General features: G+C 37.8%; 1 protein-coding gene across 1 annotated transcript in view; it reads right to left on the minus strand.

The window, feature by feature from the left end:
• Positions 1–3,120, minus strand: part of PIK3CA (phosphatidylinositol-4,5-bisphosphate 3-kinase catalytic subunit alpha) — a 72,667-nt gene extending 69,547 nt beyond the window's left edge. The window contains 1 exon segment of the mRNA XM_039855579.1: positions 2,989–3,120. The gene's annotated coding sequence lies outside the window, so the exon portion shown is untranslated.
• Between the last annotated feature and the right edge of the window lie 13,506 nt (positions 3,121–16,626).

Below are 16,626 nucleotides of genomic sequence, written 5' to 3' on the forward strand. Positions count from 1 at the left end.
AAATAAAACATACCTATGCTCCATCTTAGACCAATGAAATCAGAATCTCTGGGAATTAGACCCTGGCACTGGTATTTTTTAAAAGCTAACTAGATGATTCTAATATGCAGCCAGGATTGAAAACCACTGTGTAAGCTATATATGGAATTAAAAATATATTGCAAATAAAAGGTTATCTTAAATAACTAAACTTCTCTGGGCCCTAGTTTATTTATCTATTAAAAAGCATGCTGGAGCAGGTAAGAAATAGCATGATACGCTGAAAGAAATAAAAAAACTTTAGTTTTTGTCAATGAGTCTGTCACCTGACACCTGTCTGACCTTAGATTAAAATGTTGTTTCTCAGCAATAAGTAATACTGCCTTGTCTATGGGATTGTTGTAATGCTCAGGATGTGTAAGAAAACAGCTTGATAACTGTGCTAATAAAATATAAACCACAATATTCCAAAACGTAGGCTGCTAAAGTTACACAATTTTTAAGATCATAAATTTTTTCACCAGACATGAAATCTTTTCATGATGCTCCATTTAAAGAAGCACCCCTACCTTGGAATTCAAGATATTAAAATAATAAAATGGAGAACTGATCCTTTAATGCTACTCTAGTTGCTAAAGAGATCAAATGGGATTAAGTTAGCTCTTTTTAAATAAACAGATCAACAGAGCCAATGCCCTTTAAATGGTAATAGCAAATGTTTAAAAATCTTTACTCAGTAAAGGGTACTAATAAGGAAAGCTACACACGAGTAAATGTGATCTACCTTATTAACAAGTATTTTATTTATAAATTTAGGGTTTTTTAAGGGAATATTTATTTGGGATAGAGAGGATCTTATCCTGACAGGAAGGAAGCTCTGCCTCCAGAAGGACTGTTCCATACACAGCCAGGCAAAGCCACTGCTCTTTTATAGTCTCCATTTTATATATATCTAGTCCCATGAGCATATACACTTTTGCGCAGTAATTTTTCAGTGTAAGTACAGTATTTGTATTTAGTGACATTTCTTTAATGCTTTATCAAATTTACTTATTATTAAAAAAATTTTAGATATATAAAAACACTGTTCTGCATTATATGTTTCATTTTTGAATTCAACTAAAATTGAGAGGAATGCCTTTCAAACTTTATACTGATTCAATGATAAAATATTATTAAGTTAATATTCATTTACATTCTTGCTATTTTCCCCAATGATGCTATTACTAGTACAATGTGCTATCATTTCTTTCAATCACCTATTTTAATAGGTGACTTTAATAGGAAAGCACTCTATTTTACAATGAGGAAAAACACATAAGATACTTCGGAAAAATAGTTATTGATGAGATTTTATTTAATTTTATCACGCGGATGAGCGCGCGTGCGCGCGCGCGCGCGCACACACACACACACACACACACACACACACACCACTGGGCCCTCTTCAGATACTTTTGGCTGATGACACTGCAGAACAGTTAATCTGATATTTAAAAATTTCCAGAACATGTGATGTTTAGATAGAGATCTATGCTGTTAACCAGAGTTCAATGCTTAAGTTAAAAAAAAAAAAATCCTAAACTTCAATACACGGACATACTACCAGATTCTTATGCTGCATTTACTTCGAGAGTTCATTAATAAAGACAAAGTGTTCTAATTTATCTAAATCAAATTAGCAACATGGTATCGTAAGTATTTTCCAGGTCTTTTCTTAACATGCAATCCAGCACATAAATTTTGTACAGTGCAATGTAAGCAAATAACCAGAGAATCTAGTTTCTAAGCAGGGAAACATGCGACCAGTATTGCCCACTGTGGTTCAAATGTGGCTGTAGAAATCATCCGACTTGAGTCACCAAGAGTTTACCTACCCAACTTATCTAGGGATTCTCCCAGGCTTTACAAACTACGATTCAAAACATCATCTCGCAAACGCATGTCCTGCATGTGTACAAAGGCACAGCGCTAAAATGAGGAAGCTTCACCAGAAACGAAATTACAACTCTAATTCACTTAAGAATACGCACGCCGTTTTCTAAAAGCCCCCTCTTGCTGCGTTCCCCTTACCCTTCGTGTAACTATGTAAACAGCTCTCCAATTACTGACATCTAAAAAAGTAGCTTTCGATTCCTAAGTGTGGTGACTATTCACCATCACCACTATTCCTTTAACATCCTAAAATAAACCCCTCAAGCCGCGGTCAAAACATACTGGCTGAACGTCTGGTGTTTACATGGCCCAATCCTGGGCGCTACCCTGTCTTTCCGAACCACTTAGGAGCTATGAAACAGACATCACAGAATAGACTTAGTCAAGACACAAATCACGAGACAACGTCTCAGGTCTATGAATGAAAAATCCGAAACGTTTGATTGTCTCGGTTAAAAGAGAAAACAACAACAACAACCACCTCGATAGGAAGGGTGGGAGGGGGGAACTGAGGGGTGGGGGTGGGGGGTGCGGTTTTCCTTCCAAGCCCCAGCCGGGCGATTTAAACCTAATATGAGGCAAACTCAGGGTCGTCCGGCTGGTGGGGCCGGAGTCCTCGGGCGTGACAGCCCCTCAAGACCAGCTTGCAGCTCCGCGCCTGGATCCCTCACGCCGCGGTGCTAGTGGCAGCCCCGCCACCCGCGGGCCGGGTGGGCGTGCAAGGGTGCTGGGGACCGAGCTACCGGGGCCGGGGCGGCGGCCCTGGGCGCACTTCCTCAGTCCCCAGCCACCCCATCCCCAAAAATGGGAGAGGAAGGAAACGAGGAACGAGGCAGCAGCCAGAGGGAGAAAAGAGAGGGAGCGGCGAGATCTCGTCTCCGCATCTGGGTGAGGCCAGTGGCAGGCCGGGGACAGGGAGCGGCGATCGCAGTCGAACTCCGCTGCGGGCCGACGTTGGGAGAGACGATCCGCGGTAGCCCCCACCCGATACGACGGGCGCGCCCGAGAGTCCCCGTCACCCACCGGTTCCCATCCCGACCGCGCCCGCTCCCGGCTAGTCCGCGCTCTACTCACGCTCGGAGCTCCTCCAGGCTTCGCGGCTCTAGCCGCATCGGGTCCCAGCCCCGCAGGCGGCGGCGGCGGCGGCGGCGGCGCCGAGGGAGAGGAGAGCGGGCGGCACGGCCCCCGCCTCCCGGCCCCTCTCCCCCGCCGCTCCGGAGCTGCCCGGCCGGGCCCGAGCCTTGCTTCGCCGGTGGCCCCAGCCCCAGCGGCCGCCGCAGCAGCAGCCCGAGACCTCAGCGGCCGCAGCGGCGGCACCGGAACTGCCGTTTTCTCCTTCTCGTTCCCTCTCCTCAGCCCCCGCGCACACCCCGCCCCCGTCTCCTTTCTCTGTCACCCCTGGTTTTTTTTTTCCTTTTGTTTCCAGAATAACACTTTATTGGTCTCCTTTTCCGCTCACATCGTGTAAACAAACAAACAACTCTTCCCCACCCTCCTCCCCCCCTCCCCGCTCGGGCAGAGGAGGGCAAAAGCTGTGAGGGGCCGGGCCAACAATGCCCCGGAAGCTGATGTGCAAAGAGGGAAGTGAAATTGCGGAGACCAAGAGGGAAAGTGGGCAAAGCGGGTAACAGCGTGCCAGTGCGGCTGCGCTTTGCTTTTCCGCCCGAAGTTCGGGTGGTGTTGGGGCTGTTTATTTGGCGTGCGTGTGTCTAAATGCTCCGTCTTTTGCAGTGGTGAGGATGTGTCATCCTAGGACGGCATGTGTGTCATATATCTGTTTCCTCTAGCATCAGGCGGGCTAGGGTAGACCATCGATAGGCGGAAGTATTGGGAGCAAGTGAATTCTTTCACTTTAAGCCCATAGAGGAAATGAGATTTCCTCTCGTTTAGGGGTGAGAGAAGGGGGCGCGGTGGCTAACCGCCGCTGTCAGTGGCTAACCAGAAGTGGTTATGGGTACTAGAAAAAAGGCCTTTTACAAAGCGTTGCCGCTCGTCCTTCTGCCAACATAAAATTAAATTGTAGCCCATCCCGAAAAAAGAATGCACTGCCACAGCCCTCTGCAGTCCTTTGACTTACTCCGGGGAGACCTTTTGCCGTGCCCCCCAACCCCACCCCCTAGATTTGAGTCAGTTTGTAAGGTTAAGTTCTATCCAGAAGACGTGCTTTTTGTGCCTAGTGCCCACAGAGACTTCAGAATAGCCATCTTGGTTTTCGATTAGATTCAAGGTTGTGCATTGGTGCTGTGTATCATAGGAGCCTCTTTTTGCTTGAGAGTACTGTAATGGGATCTGTTGTCTTCTGAGATCACAACTGATTAGGGTCCGGTTTTCTGCGTGTTTCTCCCCCTAGTGGTCTTTCAGTGTATTGAAAAGTGTATAGGAGGAGCAGTGATGAGATGTCTGCAGTATGTCTCCTCAAACGTTGGCGCTCCCTTGAATTTTTAAGGAGCAGAGGACTTGGAAGTGATCCACCCTAGAAATGTTACAGTCCACCTTGTCAACCAGAGCAAAAACCTGACACCACATGTCTATACTCAATCGTAAAGGAGATTCATTTCTCTATGTGGTCATAGTTTCGTTGGACTATTTCTGTATTTCCTGTGTTTTCTTTCTTAAGTCTTGCTATTCCTCTCACATTCCAGGGGGTCTATGTTTTTAAATATTTTTCTCGAACCATTGTTTTTCAGCAGTTTCAGAACATCGTGTTACTCCAGCGCAGGGAATTAAAAAAACAAAAATCAGTAACATTGACTTACTAGTCAAAGTAAACCTTAAGGCGTTTTTTCCCAAATTGTGTTTCCAGGCTGTTCCGTGAGAGATTACTAAGTAGTCCTTGGTGGGGAAAGATTATGCTAGGTATATTTTTCTTAATAAAATTTATATTTTAATAAGAAAATGCTTATTACAGTATGTGATTTTTCTTATGTGATAATCTGCCTTTAAGAAATCATGTGTCATAGCAAAAAATGCCAGCCTGGTGCTTGAATGTATGATTCTTCACTGGTGCAGAAGTAGCATTTACTGCCCAATTCACATTTGATGCATTTGTTTTATTTGATGACCACTGATCTATCATTTGTATTATCTTGCTTTCAAAAGTGTTTGCACTATTAGTCAGTGTTTTAGAGTATGTTAGACATCTGTTGGACAAACGCATTGCTCAGGGTCCTGTGACTGAAAGAATGTTTTAAAGGAAAAGTTGAAATAGTTATTCTTGACTGAAAATCAAATGAAAACATAGAATACTTCAGAATTAAAGAATTGCATCCTGTTTTCTAAAGTCAGGAAGTGAAATGTCCAAGATGAAACTATTGTTCCATTCTAACACATTGTAAATATAACAATTACTTGCCTTTTGGATTTCTTTCAGTTGAAAATAGAGATAAACTACTATTCAAATGTGCATTATGAACCAAGACATCCTCTAGTAGCAGTTAAGTCACTACTAAACTTCAAAGTCATTTGGAAACAAGAGTCAACTTGATTTCGTAGCAGTATATTCTGGATATGTAAAATTGTCAAGTCAAACAGTGAAAACACGAGATAAGTAAGCTAATATATAACACTTTTTAATTCATTTCTAGTCAGAAAACATACTTTTAAGATTTTTTAATTTGTTAAGGTTTGTTTTGCCCCAGAATACCTTGATGAATGTCCTATGTGCATTTAAAAAAGAACATTTAATGTGTGTTGCTGCTTTTAAGATGCTCTTTGTCTTTAACCTTTGACATTTTAATTATGATGTGTCTTAGTGTGGGCCTCTTTGGGTTCATCTTGTTTGGGACTCTGTGCTTCCTGGACTTGTGAGTCTGTTTACTTTTCCAGGCTAGGGAAATTTTCAGTCATTATTTCTTTAAGTAGGTTTTTAATCTCTTGCTTTCTTTTCTTCTGGTACCTCTATGATGTGAATGTTGTTATGCTTGATATTGTCCTAGAGGACCCTTAAACTATACTTATTTTTAAAAAATTCTGTTTTCTTTTTGCTGTTCTGATTGGGTGTTTTCTGCTACCTTGTCTTCCAAATCACTGATTCGATCTTCTTCTTCATCTAATATGTTGTTGATTCCCTCTAATGTACTCTTCATTTAAGTTATTGTATTTTTTATTTCTTACTAATCCTTTTTTATGTTTCTGTCTCTGTTTTTATGTTTCCTATCTCTTTGTTGAAGTTCTCACTGAGATCATCTACTCTTCCCCTATGTTCATTGAGCATCCTCTAACTAACATTTTGAACTCTGCATCTGGTAGGCTGTTGGTCTCCCTTTTGCTTATCTCTTTTTCTGGAGTTTTGTCCTATTCTTTCATTTGGGACATGTTTCTTTGTATCCTCATTTCTCCCCGTGTTTGTTTCTATGTATTAGGCAGATCTACTACATCTCCCAGTCTTGGTAGAGTGGCCTTATATAGTAGATGTCTTGTGGGGCCAAATGGTGCCGTCTCCCTGTTCACCTGAGCCAGATGCTCCAGGGGTGTCTCTTGTGTGGGTTGCATACACTCTCCTGTTGTTGTTGAGCCTTGATTGCTATTGATGCATCAGTTGGTGGGATTGACACTAAAGTTGACCTGCTGTGAGGATTGGCATGACTACAGAAGATAAGCTGTCGCATGTGGGCTGGCCCCATGGAACGGGATTCGCTATAACGGGGCTCTTGTGCCTGCTCAATCCACCCTTTGAGTGTGTCATTTGTGGCATTAGTTGGGTGGTGCTCTGGTGTGATTTGAAGCTGGCCACTAGGTGTGTTTCTTCTTGGTCCTCTTAAGAGGGACTTTGGTGCTGGCCAAGGTCAACGCTGCATTTGTCTGTCCGGCCCTGGGCCATTTAGCAGGAGCTACAAAGTGATCTGCGCTTGGTAGCTGCCTGCACTGGGCTTGAAGGTGCCTAGGAGTGGTTATGCTATGAACCGAGGCCAGCTGCTGCTAGTGCCAAGCTTGGGGTCGCTAAGCAAGAAGTACAAGGCACACTGAGGCCAGCTGCTGCTTGTTGAGGGCTGTGAACCTTTGAGAGATTTTAGGAAAGTTCACATCACAGGTCCATACCAACTGCTTATGTGGATTAGCCTCATAAAGAGGTTCTGGCTATCATGTGAATTGTGTGGGGAGGGGACTTGGAATCACCAGGGAAAGGTGAGAGTGATGTTAGCCAGATTAATGGAAACACATATTTGGTGCTCATCTGCACCTGCCAGCTGCCAGCTGTGTAGGGGGAGGGCTTAACAAAGGAATAATGGTGCCTGTCAGCACTTTAGTCCCACAGAGAGCTGCCCCTCTAGCCCTCACCCTGAGCCAGATAATTTAGTTCCTCTTTGTATGTCCTTGGTGCTTTTTGAGCTGCTGTCCCTTCTCTGGAGCTTAGAGTGAGTGAGTGCAAGCAAGTGAGTCTATTCCTCCATGTGCATAATACCAGTTATCTTCTCCCAGTATATCTGATCAGATATATTAGCTAATCTATTAAAAATAGTTATTATTTTCTCAGAGACCATGGCTCAGAGCCCTTCATCCTCCTGCTCCAATCTGGGCTAGTTACTTTTTAGGCTCCTGCTGCCTGTCATCTGAGACTTCCCTTTACTATTTCCTATTTTAGAGCCCTTATTTCCTAACTCCTTTGCTTTCCTCTTTCTTGATTACTTCCTCATTTCAAAGAAATACTCCTCTAGTAGCTTCCCGAGAAAGGATGAAGGGGAAGTAAATTCTCTGAGATCTTAAATATCTGAAAAGTTTTTTGTTCTATTCCAGTGGTTTTCAACCCAGGGTACATTTTGGAATTACATAGGAGTACTGTAAAAGCAAAAACAAAATCAAAGCCCCTTCTTAGGCCCTATCTCAGAGAAACTAACACATGAGAATTCTGATGCTAGGATTTAATAGTTCCCCAGGAGATTCTGTTATAATACCAAGGTTGAGAACCAGATTGTCTCAAACTTGAAATAAAGGTTTGGCTGGATGTGGTAGACAGAATTCTAAAATGGCCCTCAAGATTTCCTCTCCCTGAGATATACAACTTGCATAATACCCTCCTACTAAGTGTGGGTGTTAATAGTACCCATGATGGGATGTTATTCCCATTAATAAATTACTAATCAGTTGACTTTGAGTTAGAAAGAGAAATTATCCTGGATGAGTCTTGCTTAATTAGGTGAGTCCTTCAAGAGAAGGTAAAGCATCTGAGAAATGTTTCTCTGCTGGTGGTGAAGTTAAGCACACTGCTTTGTTGTGAGAGGAGGGGGCCATGTAGCAGGGGCCTGAGGGGAAAGCCATTAGGGAATGAGAGCAATTCGAGGCTGACAGGTAGCAAGAAAACAAGGATTTCTGTCCTACAACCACAAGGAACTGATTTCTGCCAATAATTCAAATGAGATTGGAAGAGGACTTTGAGTTCTGAATGAGAGCACAGCTTCAGCTGACACCTTGATTGCAGTCTTGTAAGACCCTGAGCAAGGAATCCAGTTGCTCTGTGCCCAGACTTCTAACCCATAGAAACTGTGAGATAAGTGGGTGCCTGGGATTATGGTAATTTACTGTGCAGCAATAGAAAACTAATAATACAGCTGGATATAGAATTTTGGGGGGAAGTTAAATAATTTTCCCTCTGTATTTTAAAGGCATTATGCCACTGAATTCTAGCATCCTATATCGCTATCATAGAATTAGATGCCATTATCTCCATTTTTTTGAGCCATTTGTGAGTAAATTTCACAGAATATATATCTTTACCTTTAAATAGTAAAGTACATATTTCATAAGAATAAAGATTTATTCAAATAACTGGTACAATTATGAAAATCTGGAGATTTAATATTGTTACAGTATTTTTATCTATTAACTTTATTAAAATTTTATCTATTAACTTTATTAAAATTTTACCAATTACCCTAATAATGTCCTTTGTAACATTTAAAAAATTGTCCAGGATGCATTCCAGGATCATGTGTTACATTTAGTATCGTGTTACATTTAGTATCGAAGTTTTTATGTCTCTAGAATATTGAACAGTTCCTCAGATTTTCTTAAGTTTTGTGACACTGACATTTCTGAAAACAGCAAGCTAGTATTTTGTAGACAGTCCCTCAATTTTGGGTTATCTGATCTCATGCTTAGGTTCAGGTTATGTATATTTTGGCAGGAAAGCTATAGAAACGTTAATGTGTTCTTTTCCGTACATCCCATTGGGAGGTACATGATGTCAGTTTACCTCATTATTTATGATTATCAACTCTGATTACTTAGTAAAATGGTATCTGCCAAATTTCTTCACTGTAAGTTACTATTTTTCCTTTTATAATTAATAATATGTGGTGAAATTCTTGACTATGTAATTGTTCTTAAATTATTTTCACCTACTAATTTTAGGATTCTTGGATGATTCTTGCCTGACTCAATTGTCACTTTTAAATGATCTGAACTGTTTCATTTTGTTTTAAGTGATCTATTTTTCTCTCTGGAAGCTTCTAGACTCAATTCTAAGGGTACCACAATTTCATGGTTTTGATACTAGAATTTAATGGTACTGGTATAGTTTTTATTTATACTCCTGGGTACTCAGTAGATTCTCTTCATCTAGAAAATTTCCTCTGGAAAAATTTATTTTGATTATTCTATTCTTTTTTATTTTCTCTTTTTTACAATTCTTATTAGTCAGATATTATACCTCCTGTATTCTTTTTAATATTATCTGCACTATTGTCTCTCTCTCTCTAATCTATTTGCTATACCATCTGGAATTTATCAATCCAGTTGTATTGAAATTTTAATTTGTATCATTATGTTTTAACTTTTCTAGAGCCATTTCCTGTTCTCTGATTGTTACTTCTAAAAAATAACGTTCTGTTCTTATATCGTGGATCATATATATGATGTCTTCCCTTTTCTCACCATGGGGCATAGCAAAATATCTGGATGCTTTCTTTTGTTCATTTACTTGCATCTAGGTTGGTGGTCCTTACACATTCAACCACCCGCACCTCTCTTTTGTTTGTTTGTTTGTTTGTTTCAGTATTGTATGTTAAAGATTCTCAAGTGTTTGGTGACTCAGACTATCTATATTTTAGAATGAGGTGCTTAAAGAGCTGAGTGGTTGGCTTCATTGTAGGGTGATTCAGCTATTAGGCTCCTTAGCCATTAGTATTATACATTAGTAAGTAATTATTCTTGAGCCATTCAGTTTTTTTAAAGGATCCTCTAGTCTTCTGCTGGTGAGACATGCGTCTGATACCCGAAATTCCTAGAATGAAGATCCTGGCTTCTCACTACTCACGAGACAGGTTTTTCCAATGCACTTATCTCCTACCCTCTGTGGTGCCTATTGTGTCTAAGCATAGAGCCTTTCTGATTTCAGTTTCTTCAGAGAGGATAGTGGTTTGATTCTGCCGAATTTAAGAGAGGACCTTTTGTTTCGGTCATTTTGTGTACAAACTTTTGACAAATTTCTCTGTTTTTATCCCTGCCTTTTATCCCCACAACTAGTGCACCTGATTCATTTGTATTTTGAGCCTCTCTGGGGTTCACTGAGGTGGATCAACATGGTATTCTTTGATGGACATCTTAACTTACAGCATCCTCTTCTTTTCTGTTATCATCTCTCTGTTTTCCATCTTCCAGAATTTTGTTGATATCATTTTCCAGCTGGTATTCTCTGTTGTCCTCTTTGTCCTTGTGAGTTTACCTTTTTCAAGAATCCATTTAATGTTATTTTTGGGTGGGAATTTGGAAGGAGAGGAATTAAATTTCTATGGTCAATTTGATATCTGTTTCAGTTTATTTTGATGTATTTATTTTTCTTGATTAACTTATAATCAGTTTTTCATGTTACACTAACTCACCTATCCACCCACACATGGAAATTTATTTAGGATTACATTAAATCTGTAGGTTGATTTGAGAGGAACGGATATCTTTATAATACTGAGTCTTTCATTCCTGAAATTCTCCATTTATTCAGGTGCTCTTTGATATATTTCAGTAAATTACTACCAGGTTCTTTTTATAGAGATTGTATGTTTTCAGTAATCTTATTGAAAGGTATTTCATCTTTTGATTGGTCTAGGGTATAATACCCTATTTCTACTCCCCCATTACATTTCTAATTGATTATAGAAAATATTTGTATATTTATCTTGTATCAGATCACTTCAATGAACAGCATGTTATGAAAAAGTAGTTAATTCTTCTATATAAATGTGTATAAACAATTTAAAAATATATTTTATAACACAATATGAGATGAAGCTGTTTTACTAGCTTGATAAATTTTGTTAATAAACATTATTTTTGATTCTCTTGCAGCAATTTGAGACTTTTTTTCCCTATTTTTAATGCAAATAAGCATTATATGTTACAAGTTCCTCTTGATGGAGATCTATTCACACACTTTCATTTGAGAAGTATTCTATGATCAAATAAATTTGAAAATGCTATCTTAAAATACCCAACACCTAGCACAGTGCCAGGCATTTAGCATTAAGTAGCTCAACAAGAATTTATTGAGCAAATGAATGAATGTATTCAGTTTTCCCAGCTGTCTTCTTCCCGTCGGTCTTGTCCTCTAAACTCAGACAGATGTGAAATGGTTTCTAAAAACTCTCCAAGGTGAATATTTCATAACGTCCCTAGAAACCCATGTTAGTTTAGCAAATCTCAATGTCAGGAAACTTCCGTACCCTAAGGCTATTTTGCTGTAGATTAAGTCATTTCCTCTTATTCTTTCTTTAAAGGAGTGCTCTTAGAGAGCAGGTTACCATTCCTCCTGTATAAATCTGAGAATGTTTCATTAATTTGTAACTGAAATTTAGTTAAAGATATGCTTTGGAAATTCTTTTCTCCTCCCTTCACCATGATTCTATAAAATTAGGATAATTCTGCCAATGACGGAAAAAAAGTGGATTTATTTTTAACAGAATATTCGAAAAAATATGTCCAGTGATTTTAGAGAAAGGTGATACTTAAATATAAAGATGTTTATCTCGTTTTTCTCAAAACTCTTTATACCAAAGATTTCCAAACTTGACTAATCTTTAAAAAGACCTTGGGAAACGTAAGAGATAAAAAAAAAAAAAAATTAGTCCGTCCCCCCATAAATATATTGAATTTGAATACCAGATGGCTGGTTCTTGGAAACTTATCATTAAAAAAATAACTTTCTACCTAGAAGCTTCTAAGATCTCCCTTTTATTTCTAGTGTTATGTCTTGGTTTGTGTCATTCTTCATACATTGTGGTAGGCAGTAGGAAAGCTCTTTTGCAAAGTTAGAGATTTATGTTTTTTGATTCTGCAAAGATTTTTCCTTTATTTCCCTATTTTCTTTTCCTGAAATTCTAATTAGACGGGAATTTGAGCTTCTAGATTAAAGACTGATTTTTCTTACCACTCTTACAGTAACCATCTGTGACTTCTTATCAACTTTTTTCAGCTTTACCTTTTAATGCTTCTATTGAATTTTTATTTTGATGGTCATGCTTCAATCATATTTATAATTTCCTAGAGCTATTTTTCTTTTTGTGTAGTGGTTTAAAGTATATCTACTTTATATATCTAAAGTATATCTAAAGGATTCTTTGATGCTTTTATCAAAAAGTATAGTCAAAATAGCCCTCTCTTTAGGTATGGGCTTTATTTAGTGACTTGCTTCTAATGAATAAAAAATAGTGCATGTGGTAGTGTGTAACTTTTGGATACCAGGTCATAAAGAACACTGTGGGTTTCTTATTGCTCTTTCTCTGGATTTCTTGCTCTGGGGGAAGCCAGTTGCTATGGTATAAGAACACACAAAGGTGTTATGAAGAGTTCCATGTAGTGAGAAACTGAGGCCTCCTGTCAACAGCCATGTAATGAGCCGTCTTAAAGAGGATCCTCCAATCCTTGTCCAGTCTTTAGAAAACTGCAGCCCCAGCTGACTGCTTAACAATCTCATAAGAGACCTTGAGTCAGAACCGTCCAGCTACACCAGTCCCATATTCTTTTTTTTTTTTTTATGGTGACATTGGTTATCAAAATCCAGTAACTTTCAGAACCTGTGCTTGATGAGCATATGTATATATATACCTCATATATGCCTATATATATATATATATATATATAATGTATATATATATATATACTATATATATATATATATATAACTTTATGTGTTGTGTGTGTGTGTATATATATATATATATGTGTGTATTGTGTGTGTGTGTGTGTGTGTATATATATATATATACATATATATATATATATATTTTGTATTATGCACTCCCAGATTCTTGATTCACAGAAACTGTGTGAGATATTAAATATTTGTTTCAAGATGCTAAGTTTTGAGGTAATTTGTCATGAAGCAGTGATAACTAACATATCACGCTTCTGAATATTTCTTTTTATAGCATTGTGTTCTTGTTTTATAGATGCCTTATCTTCTGTAATTTCATAGGACATTAATAATCTTTATTTGTTTGTTTTCCTCACTGCATTGTCTCTAATTCCTTTGAGTTTCATTTTTGGGGTTCAGGATTGTTGACAAAAAGTCAGAGATATGGAAGGGAATACAGGTTCTGGGAGGTTGGGGGAGAGGAGGCAAACAAATGGCAAATGTCTGCTACAGGAGTTAAGGAAAGTACAATGGGAGAAAAAGATTAAATAGAAGAGAAAGAGATCTATAAATATAATCTAGAGGTATTTTGTTTTGCTCATGATTTCATCAACTATCATCAGCACTCAAATTCCTTAATCCATACCATCTTTGGCAAAGGTTTGTAATATAGTGTAAGTTAGAAGTACTCAGTGGTGATTCTATAATGTTTTACTTGAATTCTGTTCCTAAAGCTGTATGATAAATATACCAAGAAGTTATAAGGCTGCAGTAAGAAAACCTATATATTGTTTGTATAACAAGTAGATTGAGTATTAATTAGTCTGACAGTTTTCTGACTAAATGTCAATGGAATTATTGTAGACCTTATCACCTACCATCTGTGACTTTGAGTAAGTTTCTCAAATTTTAAGAGCATATTTTGTAAAATGGGAATATTAATAATATCTACCATAAGGTTGTTATAAAGATTTAATGAGATAAGGTGCTTAGAATAGTGCCTGACACAGTTTCCCATCTTTTTTCCTCTTCTCCTTTTGCTTGCCTTTCTTCTTTCTTTTCTTCTCCTTATTGCCTTTATCTTTTTCTGTTTCTGCTTCTTCACCTCATATTTTTCCTTACGACTAGTATTATATAACAGTGTATTACCATGAACTTCAAATCTATCTTGTGGCCAATAAGGCTTCTGACTTATTGGTCACTTTCACAAGTCTTATCCATATGTTACCATACCAAATTATATGATATGGGCACCTACATTTGTAATTCATGATTAGACCTCTAACATAGAAGCTTGATTTCCGGTAACACACCTAAATCACGCAACAAAATTTCACAGAAGGCCTACTTTATGAGAGAAGTGTGCTGAGTAGTGGCTATATAAAAATATGACACACTGCACATAGTCTGTGGAGGAGACAGTCAAATATACCACAGAACTCCCCACTATTATCGGCATTCTCAGAATGCCAGGAACATAGAAGAGAGAGCTTTGATATGCTTATGATGATCACTGACAACTTGGCAAAGAGAAAGAACTTGAAATGGATAGTGAATATCCATTCACTGTGGGATGTGGGATGGGGAGTTGGGCATAATTCCAGATATAGAGAATAACATAAGTAAAACTGGAGAGGGATGAGAATATGATTGCAAAATAGCAAGTTAACTGAATATAAAATCTGAGGATCTACTATGTATCAAAGTTATATAGTAAACATAGTCTTCAAAGACCAAAACATAGTTCTTGCCTATACAAGAGCAATAAATTAAGTGCACATATCTGAGAATTATAAAATCAGCACAGAGGAATTACTCACATAGCACTTTGTAATTGTCTAAATATTTGTTTAATAATTTGTTAATGTTTGTTGAATGAAAGAAGAAATAAATAAGTCTTAAAGAAGGTACAAGAGTTAGCCAAGTAGAAGTTTTATTTCTCTCATATGCTACCATTCTATCTCTACTCAACCTAGTGCTTCAATATTTATGTGATACTCAAATATTTTCTTTTATTGGCCCTTCTAATTATTTGCTGCCATCTAGTGTAATAAAGTTGATGTTGTAATGTTGTTTTTTTTCCAATTTTACTGAAAAATAGTTGACATACATCATAGTATAAAGTGTACAGCATGATGGTTTGATTTACATATATTGTGACATGATTGCCACAGTACGTTCAGCTAACATCCAACTTCTCATATAGATACAATAAAAAGAAAAGAGGGAAAAAAAAGGGAAAAAAATTTTCTCCTGTGATGAAAACTTAGGATTCACTCTCTTAAGAACTTTCCTACGTGTTGTACACCAGCGTTAGCTATGGCCATGTTGTACATTACATCCCTGGTACATATTTTTCTTATAACTGGAAGTTTGTATCTTTTGACCATTTCTTTTATTTCCACCTCTAAATACCCTCCACCTCTGGTAAACACAAGTCTGATCTCTTTTTCTAAGAGTTTGTTTTGTTTTTAGATTACACATATAAGTGAGATCATATAGTATTTGTCTTTAACTTATGCCACTTAGCATAATGCCTTCAAGGTCCATCCATGTAGCAAATGATAGGATTTTCTCATTGTTTATGGTTGAATTAGAAGTAAATTAGAAATTTATACAATCACAGCTTCTTTATTCATTTATCCATCAATAGACACTTAAGTTGCTTCCATTTCTTGGCTTTTATAAATAATATGCTACTATGAACTTGGAGGTGCAAATATCTTCTCAGAAGTGGAGGATCATATTGCTGGATCATATGTTTCTATTTTTAATTTTTTGAGAATCCTCCATACTGTTTTCCATAGTAGCTGCACAAATTTACAACCCTACCAGCAGTGCACAAAGATTCACTTTTCTTCACATTCACACCAGCATTTGTTATCTCTTTTAATTTAATGATAGCCATTCTAACAGGTGCGAAGTGATATCTCATTGTGGTTTTGACTTGCATTTCTCTAATGTCTAGTGATGTTGAGCATCTTTTCATATACCTGTTGACCTTTAATATAGCTTTTTTGTTTTGTTTTTTTGTTTTTAAATAACATGATACTCTTGGGTTTTTGAGTACTGCCCTTCATAATTCATTTAAAAATTTAAGCCTTAATTAAAATTTGAATAAAGAGTGCAAAAGGATTATAAGTGGTATTATTGAATAGAGTGTAATGATAACTTTCCAGATTACCTTCTGTGTAAACCTAAGTCAGTGAAAGAAGCTGATATAAAATTCAAGGAGTAGTGGGTACAGAAAAGGTAACTAATAAAATTAAAAAAAATTAAGAACACTCTAAAGAAGTGCAATGAAATGTGGTGCAATTTGGAACACCCTCGGTCCTGTGTTGCTGGCTCCTAGATTTCTGTACTCCGTCTGCTCAGAGTTAATTAATGTGTTCCTGATTATGATTTTTAATGTTTAAAAATGAGTTAGATAATATCATTTCTTGATAATTAAAAAATCCCTAAGTGAATTATAGTCAGAAAATACTATTTAATTTATTCGTTGGCTGTAGTGGTCATACACGTATCATGATGTCATTCTCTCTTTCCCTACCACTCCTATTTCTTTTTTTCCTTCTGTGCAAAGGAAAGTACTGTTTTGGTTTTTATTTCACTTTTAGAAAACTTGTGGTCTGAAAAAAATGTTGGCTGGG

This window comes from Pteropus medius, unplaced genomic scaffold, assembly GCF_902729225.1.
Source record: "Pteropus medius unplaced genomic scaffold, Ma_sr-lr_union100, whole genome shotgun sequence".
Taxonomy (NCBI): Eukaryota; Metazoa; Chordata; class Mammalia; order Chiroptera; family Pteropodidae; genus Pteropus; species Pteropus medius.